The 10,146-nt window shown below is 50.3% G+C and overlaps 13 non-coding genes across 13 annotated transcripts; all 13 read left to right on the top strand.

The window, feature by feature from the left end:
* The first annotated feature begins 402 nt into the window (after positions 1–402).
* Positions 403–484, top strand: Trnas-cga. The gene has a single exon. It is a non-coding gene; the product is annotated as a tRNA-Ser (tRNA).
* A 683-nt stretch (positions 485–1,167) lies between these two features.
* Trnas-uga lies at positions 1,168–1,250 on the top strand. The gene has a single exon. It is a non-coding gene; the product is annotated as a tRNA-Ser (tRNA).
* A 613-nt stretch (positions 1,251–1,863) lies between these two features.
* Positions 1,864–1,937, top strand: Trnaf-gaa. The gene has a single exon. It is a non-coding gene; the product is annotated as a tRNA-Phe (tRNA).
* Positions 1,938–2,692: 755 nt separating this feature from the next.
* On the top strand, positions 2,693–2,774 carry Trnas-cga. The gene has a single exon. It is a non-coding gene; the product is annotated as a tRNA-Ser (tRNA).
* A 684-nt stretch (positions 2,775–3,458) lies between these two features.
* Positions 3,459–3,541, top strand: Trnas-uga. The gene has a single exon. It is a non-coding gene; the product is annotated as a tRNA-Ser (tRNA).
* Positions 3,542–4,154: 613 nt separating this feature from the next.
* Positions 4,155–4,227, top strand: Trnaf-gaa. The gene has a single exon. It is a non-coding gene; the product is annotated as a tRNA-Phe (tRNA).
* A 753-nt stretch (positions 4,228–4,980) lies between these two features.
* On the top strand, positions 4,981–5,062 carry Trnas-cga. The gene has a single exon. It is a non-coding gene; the product is annotated as a tRNA-Ser (tRNA).
* Positions 5,063–5,748: 686 nt separating this feature from the next.
* On the top strand, positions 5,749–5,830 carry Trnas-uga. The gene has a single exon. It is a non-coding gene; the product is annotated as a tRNA-Ser (tRNA).
* Positions 5,831–6,441: 611 nt separating this feature from the next.
* On the top strand, positions 6,442–6,514 carry Trnaf-gaa. The gene has a single exon. It is a non-coding gene; the product is annotated as a tRNA-Phe (tRNA).
* A 751-nt stretch (positions 6,515–7,265) lies between these two features.
* Trnas-cga lies at positions 7,266–7,347 on the top strand. Its single transcript has one exon. It is a non-coding gene; the product is annotated as a tRNA-Ser (tRNA).
* Positions 7,348–8,031: 684 nt separating this feature from the next.
* Trnas-uga lies at positions 8,032–8,113 on the top strand. The gene has a single exon. It is a non-coding gene; the product is annotated as a tRNA-Ser (tRNA).
* A 611-nt stretch (positions 8,114–8,724) lies between these two features.
* Trnaf-gaa lies at positions 8,725–8,797 on the top strand. Its single transcript has one exon. It is a non-coding gene; the product is annotated as a tRNA-Phe (tRNA).
* A 751-nt stretch (positions 8,798–9,548) lies between these two features.
* Positions 9,549–9,630, top strand: Trnas-cga. The gene has a single exon. It is a non-coding gene; the product is annotated as a tRNA-Ser (tRNA).
* The last annotated feature ends 516 nt before the right edge of the window (positions 9,631–10,146 follow it).

Below are 10,146 nucleotides of genomic sequence, written 5' to 3'. Positions count from 1 at the left end.
CCTGCAATTTGTTGTTGCATCGTGTGTCAGCAGTCTTCGATAGTGTGTTACGAGCTTAGTGCGATAAGTCTGCAGACAGCATTTAGGCGACGTTTTATTAGTAACGGCCCCATGCAGCGATTGCACAACAGTAAAGGACATGAGTCAATGTATAGTTGTGCATCGTGAGAGGTTTCACAACGTCGTGTGAGCCCGGATAGCTCAGTCGGTAGAGCATTAGGCTTTTTAACCTAAGGGGTCCAGGGTTCAAGTCCCTGTCCGGGCGGAAATTTTAATACTTTGGTAGCGATTCGTCTGGTAGCGGTGAAACGCTACGGAAAATAATGAAGCTACGCCGTTATCTGACACCACAGTGCTTTAAACGGTAGCAGTTGCATGTGTCGGGACAACACCGCGCTACCGGCAGTCGTGGCCGAGTGGTTAAGGCGTCTGACTCGAAATCAGATTCCCTCTGGGAGCGTAGGTTCGAATCCTACCGGCTGCGTGCGATTTTGCGTAAAGAGGAGCAAAAATTTTCGCACACATGCGTGGGCGAATGCGGGTGCAAACCAGTGACGCCATTCTCAACAAGACGAAAGTTTCCGTTTAAGAATACTGAGTTTCGCGACGACCGCTGCTTACTGTGGCCATCGGTTCACCTCGCACTGACGCTGGGACTGCAGAAAGCCGTCGCTGAGATCGTGAGTACACAGATGTGCTCGAAAGTGTTGGACAGAGCGAACATTCATTTCGTTTAAGAATCGCAATTCAATCATTCGAGTGCGGCAAAGGCAGTGGTGCAGCGTTTCTTTTCTTAAGATCTCGCAGCTGCTTGGAGGTATGTCCATCGTTTTAAGACGACAGAAAACTAGCGTCAGCGGTGCGTCAGTGGGAAGTCGGTGAAGTCGTCATTGGAGCCATAAGCCAGTAATTACAACATGCGAATCACTCGCACACCATGTTGCATGCACTACAACGCTCGGCCGAGGGACCGGACAGCTCAGTCGGTAGAGCGCTAGACCGTCAATCAAAGGGCCCCGGGTTGAAACCCCCGCCAGGCGAAAATTAACACACTGTCGTAACGGCTAATGGAAACCCTACAGAAAAGAGTGACGCCACGCCGCTTTCTGCCATCAGATTGCTTCTAAAGACGGCCGTTTCACTTGTCGGGAGTCGTTTCTGCCACCGGCAGTCGTGGCCGAGTGGTTAAGGCGTCTGACTTGAAATCAGATTCCCTCTGGGGAGCGTAGGTTCGAGTCCTGCCGACTGCGAAAATTTTCTCGCTCTCAAAAGATGGACGTTCAGCTGCATCCTAGCAGTTGCGTCACTACTAAACACGTGCGTCACCAGCAATGTGCAGTGTTATTTGATCCAGGGCGCAGCGTTACAGTGGCGCCCAGAAGCCGCAGCTCATCTTATCGTCTCACAGCCGCCCACCGGGTGTTAGTACAAGTGTCGCCTCACTGGGCAGTGCAGATGTGTCCATTTTAGCTTGCACACGATGACGTGTAGCAATTGATGAGCTAACGCAAGTCGAGTGTTTTACCGTGTGTATCTGCTAGATACTGCCTCTCATACGGTGGAGAGGCTCACTCCTTCTTGTGCCTCGTTCTCTGCACACGAGTTGCCCCTGGCATCGATATAGCACGGGTTTTTCTAGCGTCAGCGCGGCGTCACGTGAAGTCAGCGAAGTGAATATTACACGAGTCGAGTCGACATGTTTGCTTGTTACGATGATGGAAGCAGAAGAAATGTGTGTGGGACTTCACTGCATCGGCTGCTCGCCTTTCAGCGTCCCTGTGTCTTAATCAGACGAAGGTGACTGTGAAATTGGCGACGAGGCAGAGGTGAACAAACACATGCAAACAGCAACGTTCGATGTCAGCCGAAATAGCTCAGTTGGGAGAGCGTTAGACTGAAGATCTAAAGGTCCCTGGTTCGATCCCGGGTTTCTGGCAGGTATTCCTTTTGATGCGACGCCAATGGAATTGCTCTGCGTTGGTGATAATGCAACTACCGCTGACAACAAAAATGACACTCTCCTGTAGCTGTTCTGGTTGTCTAGTGCATGCCATAAGAGGAACTCACTAGACAACTAACTCCCTTAGAAGCAAAAGAATCAAAATGTCCTACCGACTGCGTTCCTTTTTCTGTGTCAGGTGGTGAAGAACGTCTTCAACGGAACCGTGAAACGAGCGAAAACGTGGGAAACATTGCATTCGAAATGTTTGCGAATTTTCCAATTGCCCACTGAGTGTCGACAAAACATGTAAATTCTCTGCTCCAACGTATGAGACGTAACGACTCCTGCAATTTGTTGTTGCATCGTGTGTCAGCAGTCTTCGATAGTGTGTTACGAGCTTAGTGCGATAAGTCTGCAGACAGCATTTAGGCGACGTTTTATTAGTAACGGCCCCCATGCAGCGATTGCACAACAGTAAAGGACATGAGTCAATGTATAGTTGTGCATCGTGAGAGGTTTCACAACGTCGTGTGAGCCCGGATAGCTCAGTCGGTAGAGCATTAGGCTTTTTAACCTAAGGGTCCAGGGTTCAAGTCCCTGTCCGGGCGGAAATTTTAATACTTTGGTAGCGATTTCGTCTGGTAGCGGTGGAAACGCTACGGAAAATAATGAAGCTACGCCGTTATCTGACACCACAGTGCTTTTAAACGGTAGCAGTTGCATGTGTCCGGGACAAACACCGCGCTACCGGCAGTCGTGGCCGAGTGGTTAAGGCGTCTGACTCGAAATCAGATTCCCTCTGGGAGCGTAGGTTCGAATCCTACCGGCTGCGTGCGATTTTGCGTAAAGAGGGAGCAAAAATTTTCGCACACATGCGTGGGCGAATGCGGGTGCAAACCAGTGACGCCATTCTCAACAAGACGAAAGTTTCCGTTTAAGAATACTGAGTTTCGCGACGACCGCTGCTTACTGTGGCCATCGGTTCACCTCGCACTGACGCTGGGACTGCAGAAAGCCGTCGCTGAGATCGTGAGTACACAGATGTGCTCGAAAGTGTTGGACAGAGCGAACATTCATTTCGTTTAAGAATCGCAATTCAATCATTCGAGTGCGGCAAAGGCAGTGGTGCAGCGTTTCTTTTCTTAAGATCTCGCAGCTGCTTGGAGGTATGTCCATCGTTTTAAGACGACAGAAAACTAGCGTCAGCGGTGCGTCAGTGGGAAGTCGGTGAAGTCGTCATTGGAGCCATAAGCCAGTAATTACAACATGCGAATCACTCGCACACCATGTTGCATGCACTACAACGCTCGGCCGAGGGACCGGACAGCTCAGTCGGTAGAGCGCTAGACCGTCAATCAAAGGGCCCCGGGTTGAAACCCCCGCCAGGCGAAAATTAACACACTGTCGTAACGGCTAATGGAAACCCTACAGAAAAGAGTGACGCCACGCCGCTTTCTGCCATCAGATTGCTTCTAAAGACGGCCGTTTCACTTGTCGGGAGTCGTTTCTGCCACCGGCAGTCGTGGCCGAGTGGTTTAAGGCGTCTGACTTGAAATCAGATTCCCTCTGGGAGCGTAGGTTCGAGTCCTGCCGACTGCGAAAATTTTCTCGCTCTCAAAAGATGGACGTTCAGCTGCATCCTAGCAGTTGCGTCACTACTAAACACGTGCGTCACCAGCAATGTGCAGTGTTATTTGATCCCAGGGCGCAGCGTTACAGTGGCGCCCAGAAGCCGCAGCTCATCTTATCGTCTCACAGCCGCCCACCGGGTGTTAGTACAAGTGTCGCCTCACTGGGCAGTGCAGATGTGTCCATTTTAGCTTGCACACGATGACGTGTAGCAATTGATGAGCTAACGCAAGTCGAGTGTTTTACCGTGTGTATCTGCTTAGATACTGCCTCTCATACGGTGGAGAGGCTCACTCCTTCTTGTGCCTCGTTCTCTGCACACGAGTTGCCCCTGGCATCGATATAGCACGGGTTTTCTAGCGTCAGCGCGGCGTCACGTGAAGTCAGCGAAGTGAATATTACACGAGTCGAGTCGACATGTTTGCTTGTTACGATGATGGAAGCAGAAGAAATGTGTGTGGGACTTCACTGCATCGGCTGCTCGCCTTTCAGCGTCCCTGTGTCTTATCAGACGAAGGTGACTGTGAAATTGGCGACGAGGCAGAGGTGAACAAACACATGCAAACAGCAACGTTCGATGTCAGCCGAAATAGCTCAGTTGGGAGAGCGTTAGACTGAAGATCTAAAGGTCCCTGGTTCGATCCCGGGTTTCGGCAGGTATTCCTTTTGATGCGACGCCCATGGAATTGCTCTGCGTTGGTGATAATGCAACTACCGCTGACAACAAAAATGACACTCTCCTGTAGCTGTTCTGGTTGTCTAGTGCATGCCATAAGAGGAACTCACTAGACAACTAACTCCCTTAGAAGCAAAAGAATCAAAAATGTCCTACCGACTGCGTTCCTTTTTCTGTGTCAGGGTGGTGAAGAACGTCTTCAACGGAACCGTGAAACGAGCGAAAACGTGGGAAACATTGCATTCGAAATGTTTGCGAATTTTCCAATTGCCCACTGAGTGTCGACAAAACATGTAAATTCTCTGCTCCAACGTATGAGACGTAACGACTCCTGCAATTTGTTGTTGCATCGTGTGTCAGCAGTCTTCGATAGTGTGTTACGAGCTTAGTGCGATAAGTCTGCAGACAGCATTTAGGCGACGTTTTATTAGTAACGGCCCCATGCAGCGATTGCACAACAGTAAAGGACATGAGTCAATGTATAGTTGTGCATCGTGAGAGGTTTCACAACGTCGTGTGAGCCCGGATAGCTCAGTCGGTAGAGCATTAGGCTTTTTAACCTAAGGGTCCAGGGTTCAAGTCCCTGTCCGGGCGGAAATTTTAATACTTTGGTAGCGATTCGTCTGGTAGCGGTGGAAACGCTACGGAAAATAATGAAGCTACGCCGTTATCTGACACCACAGTGCTTTAAAACGGTAGCAGTTGCATGTGTCGGGACAACACCGCGCTACCGGCAGTCGTGGCCGAGTGGTTAAGGCGTCTGACTCGAAATCAGATTCCCTCTGGGAGCGTAGGTTCGAATCCTACCGGCTGCGTGCGATTTTGCGTAAAGAGGAGCAAAAATTTTCGCACACATGCGTGGGCGAATGCGGGTGCAAACCAGTGACGCCATTCTCAACAAGACGAAAGTTTCCGTTTAAGAATACTGAGTTTCGCGACGACCGCTGCTTACTGTGGCCATCGGTTCACCTCGCACTGACGCTGGGACTGCAGAAAGCCGTCGCTGAGATCGTGAGTACACAGATGTGCTCGAAAGTGTTGGACAGAGCGAACATTCATTTCGTTTTAAGAATCGCAATTCAATCATTCGAGTGCGGCAAAGGCAGTGGTGCAGCGTTTCTTTTCTTAAGATCTCGCAGCTGCTTGGAGGTATGTCCATCGTTTTAAGACGACAGAAAACTAGCGTCAGCGGTGCGTCAGTGGGAAGTCGGTGAAGTCGTCATTGGAGCCATAAGCCAGTAATTACAACATGCGAATCACTCGCACACCATGTTGCATGCACTACAACGCTCGGCCGAGGGACCGGACAGCTCAGTCGGTAGAGCGCTAGACCGTCAATCAAAGGGGCCCCGGGTTGAAACCCCCGCCAGGCGAAAATTAACACACTGTCGTAACGGCTAATGGAAACCCTACAGAAAAGAGTGACGCCACGCCGCTTTCTGCCATCAGATTGCTTCTAAAGACGGCCGTTTCACTTGTCGGGAGTCGTTTTCTGCCACCGGCAGTCGTGGCCGAGTGGTTAAGGCGTCTGACTTGAAATCAGATTCCCTCTGGGAGCGTAGGTTCGAGTCCTGCCGACTGCGAAAATTTTCTCGCTCTCAAAAGATGGACGTTCAGCTGCATCCTAGCAGTTGCGTCACTACTAAACACGTGCGTCACCAGCAATGTGCAGTGTTATTTGATCCAGGGCGCAGCGTTACAGTGGCGCCCAGAAGCCGCAGCTCATCTTATCGTCTCACAGCCGCCCACCGGGTGTTAGTACAAGTGTCGCCTCACTGGGCAGTGCAGATGTGTCCATTTTAGCTTGCACACGATGACGTGTAGCAATTGATGAGCTAACGCAAGTCGAGTGTTTTACCGTGTGTATCTGCTAGATACTGCCTCTCATACGGTGGAGAGGCTCACTCCTTCTTGTGCCTCGTTCTCTGCACACGAGTTGCCCCTGGCATCGATATAGCACGGGTTTTCTAGCGTCAGCGCGGCGTCACGTGAAGTCAGCGAAGTGAATATTACACGAGTCGAGTCGACATGTTTGCTTGTTACGATGATGGAAGCAGAAGAAATGTGTGTGGGACTTCACTGCATCGGCTGCTCGCCTTTCAGCGTCCCTGTGTCTTATCAGACGAAGGTGACTGTGAAATTGGCGACGAGGCAGAGGTGAACAAACACATGCAAACAGCAACGTTCGATGTCAGCCGAAATAGCTCAGTTGGGAGAGCGTTAGACTGAAGATCTAAAGGTCCCTGGTTCGATCCCGGGTTTCGGCAGGTATTCCTTTTGATGCGACGCCAATGGAATTGCTCTGCGTTGGTGATAATGCAACTACCGCTGACAACAAAAATGACACTCTCCTGTAGCTGTTCTGGTTGTCTAGTGCATGCCATAAGAGGAACTCACTAGACAACTAACTCCCTTAGAAGCAAAAGAATCAAAAATGTCCTACCGACTGCGTTCCTTTTTCTGTGTCAGGTGGTGAAGAACGTCTTCAACGGAACCGTGAAACGAGCGAAAACGTGGGAAACATTGCATTCGAAATGTTTGCGAATTTTCCAATTGCCCACTGAGTGTCGACAAAACATGTAAATTCTCTGCTCCAACGTATGAGACGTAACGACTCCTGCAATTTGTTGTTGCATCGTGTGTCAGCAGTCTTCGATAGTGTGTTACGAGCTTAGTGCGATAAGTCTGCAGACAGCATTTAGGCGACGTTTTATTAGTAACGGCCCCATGCAGCGATTGCACAACAGTAAAGGACATGAGTCAATGTATAGTTGTGCATCGTGAGAGGTTTCACAACGTCGTGTGAGCCCGGATAGCTCAGTCGGTAGAGCATTAGGCTTTTTAACCTAAGGGTCCAGGGTTCAAGTCCCTGTCCGGGCGGAAATTTTAATACTTTGGTAGCGATTCGTCTGGTAGCGGTGGAAACGCTACGGAAAATAATGAAGCTACGCCGTTATCTGACACCACAGTGCTTTAAACGGTAGCAGTTGCATGTGTCGGGACAACACCGCGCTACCGGCAGTCGTGGCCGAGTGGTTAAGGCGTCTGACTCGAAATCAGATTCCCTCTGGGAGCGTAGGTTCGAATCCTACCGGCTGCGTGCGATTTTGCGTAAAGAGGAGCAAAAATTTTCGCACACATGCGTGGGCGAATGCGGGTGCAAACCAGTGACGCCATTCTCAACAAGACGAAAGTTTCCGTTTAAGAATACTGAGTTTCGCGACGACCGCTGCTTACTGTGGCCATCGGTTCACCTCGCACTGACGCTGGGACTGCAGAAAGCCGTCGCTGAGATCGTGAGTACACAGATGTGCTCGAAAGTGTTGGACAGAGCGAACATTCATTTCGTTTTAAGAATCGCAATTCAATCATTCGAGTGCGGCAAAGGCAGTGGTGCAGCGTTTCTTTTCTTAAGATCTCGCAGCTGCTTGGAGGTATGTCCATCGTTTTAAGACGACAGAAAACTAGCGTCAGCGGTGCGTCAGTGGGAAGTCGGTGAAGTCGTCATTGGAGCCATAAGCCAGTAATTACAACATGCGAATCACTCGCACACCATGTTGCATGCACTACAACGCTCGGCCGAGGGACCGGACAGCTCAGTCGGTAGAGCGCTAGACCGTCAATCAAAGGGCCCCGGGTTGAAACCCCCGCCAGGCGAAAATTAACACACTGTCGTAACGGCTAATGGAAACCCTACAGAAAAGAGTGACGCCACGCCGCTTTCTGCCATCAGATTGCTTCTAAAGACGGCCGTTTCACTTGTCGGGAGTCGTTTCTGCCACCGGCAGTCGTGGCCGAGTGGTTAAGGCGTCTGACTTGAAATCAGATTCCCTCTGGGAGCGTAGGTTCGAGTCCTGCCGACTGCGAAAATTTTCTCGCTCTCAAAAGATGGACGTTCAGCTGCATCCTAGCAGTTGCGTCACTACTAAACACGTGCGTCACCAGCAATGTGCAGTGTTATTTGATCCAGGGCGCAGCGTTACAGTGGCGCCCAGAAGCCGCAGCTCATCTTATCGTCTCACAGCCGCCCACCGGGTGTTAGTACAAGTGTCGCCTCACTGGGCAGTGCAGATGTGTCCATTTTAGCTTGCACACGATGACGTGTAGCAATTGATGAGCTAACGCAAGTCGAGTGTTTTACCGTGTGTATCTGCTAGATACTGCCTCTCATACGGTGGAGAGGCTCACTCCTTCTTGTGCCTCGTTCTCTGCACACGAGTTGCCCCTGGCATCGATATAGCACGGGTTTTCTAGCGTCAGCGCGGCGTCACGTGAAGTCAGCGAAGTGAATATTACACGAGTCGAGTCGACATGTTTGCTTGTTACGATGATGGAAGCAGAAGAAATGTGTGTGGGACTTCACTGCATCGGCTGCTCGCCTTTCAGCGTCCCTGTGTCTTATCAGACGAAGGTGACTGTGAAATTGGCGACGAGGCAGAGGTGAACAAACACATGCAAACAGCAACGTTCGATGTCAGCCGAAATAGCTCAGTTGGGAGAGCGTTAGACTGAAGATCTAAAGGTCCCTGGTTCGATCCCGGGTTTCGGCAGGTATTCCTTTTGATGCGACGCCAATGGAATTGCTCTGCGTTGGTGATAATGCAACTACCGCTGACAACAAAAATGACACTCTCCTGTAGCTGTTCTGGTTGTCTAGTGCATGCCATAAGAGGAACTCACTAGACAACTAACTCCCTTAGAAGCAAAAGAATCAAAAATGTCCTACCGACTGCGTTCCTTTTTCTGTGTCAGGTGGTGAAGAACGTCTTCAACGGAACCGTGAAACGAGCGAAAACGTGGGAAACATTGCATTCGAAATGTTTGCGAATTTTCCAATTGCCCACTGAGTGTCGACAAAACATGTAAATTCTCTGCTCCAACGTATGAGACGTAACGACTCCTGCAATTTGTTGTTGCATCGTGTGTCAGCAGTCTTCGATAGTGTGTTACGAGCTTAGTGCGATAAGTCTGCAGACAGCATTTAGGCGACGTTTTATTAGTAACGGCCCCATGCAGCGATTGCACAACAGTAAAGGACATGAGTCAATGTATAGTTGTGCATCGTGAGAGGTTTCACAACGTCGTGTGAGCCCGGATAGCTCAGTCGGTAGAGCATTAGGCTTTTTAACCTAAGGGTCCAGGGTTCAAGTCCCTGTCCGGGCGGAAATTTTAATACTTTGGTAGCGATTCGTCTGGTAGCGGTGGAAACGCTACGGAAAATAATGAAGCTACGCCGTTATCTGACACCACAGTGCTTTAAACGGTAGCAGTTGCATGTGTCGGGACAACACCGCGCTACCGGCAGTCGTGGCCGAGTGGTTAAGGCGTCTGACTCGAAATCAGATTCCCTCTGGGAGCGTAGGTTCGAATCCTACCGGCTGCGTGCGATTTTGCGTAAAGAGGAGCAAAAATTTTCGCACACATGCGTGGGCGAATGCGGGTGCAAACCAGTGACGCCATTCTCAACAAGACGAAAGTTTCCGTTTAAGAATACTGAGTTTCGCGACGACCGCTGCTTACTGTGGCCATCGGTTCACCTCGCACTGACGCTGGGACTGCAGAAAGCCGTCGCTGAGATCGTGAGTACACAGATGTGCTCGAAAGTGTTGGACAGAGCGAACATTCATTTCGTTTTAAGAATCGCAATTCAATCATTCGAGTGCGGCAAAGGCAGTGGTGCAGCGTTTCTTTTCTTAAGATCTCGCAGCTGCTTGGAGGTATGTCCATCGTTTTAAGACGACAGAAAACTAGCGTCAGCGGTGCGTCAGTGGGAAGTCGGTGAAGTCGTCATTGGAGCCATAAGCCAGTAATTACAACATGCGAATCACTCGCACACCATGTTGCATGCACTACAACGCTCGGCCGAGGGACCGGACAGCTCAGTCGGTAGAGCGCTAGA

The sequence above is a fragment of the Schistocerca americana genome, unplaced genomic scaffold (genome assembly GCF_021461395.2).
Source record: "Schistocerca americana isolate TAMUIC-IGC-003095 unplaced genomic scaffold, iqSchAmer2.1 HiC_scaffold_701, whole genome shotgun sequence".
In the NCBI taxonomy this organism is placed as follows: Eukaryota; Metazoa; Arthropoda; class Insecta; order Orthoptera; family Acrididae; genus Schistocerca; species Schistocerca americana.
The sequence above is the reverse complement of the archived record's forward strand: the minus strand, read 5'-3'. Positions and strand labels throughout refer to the sequence as shown.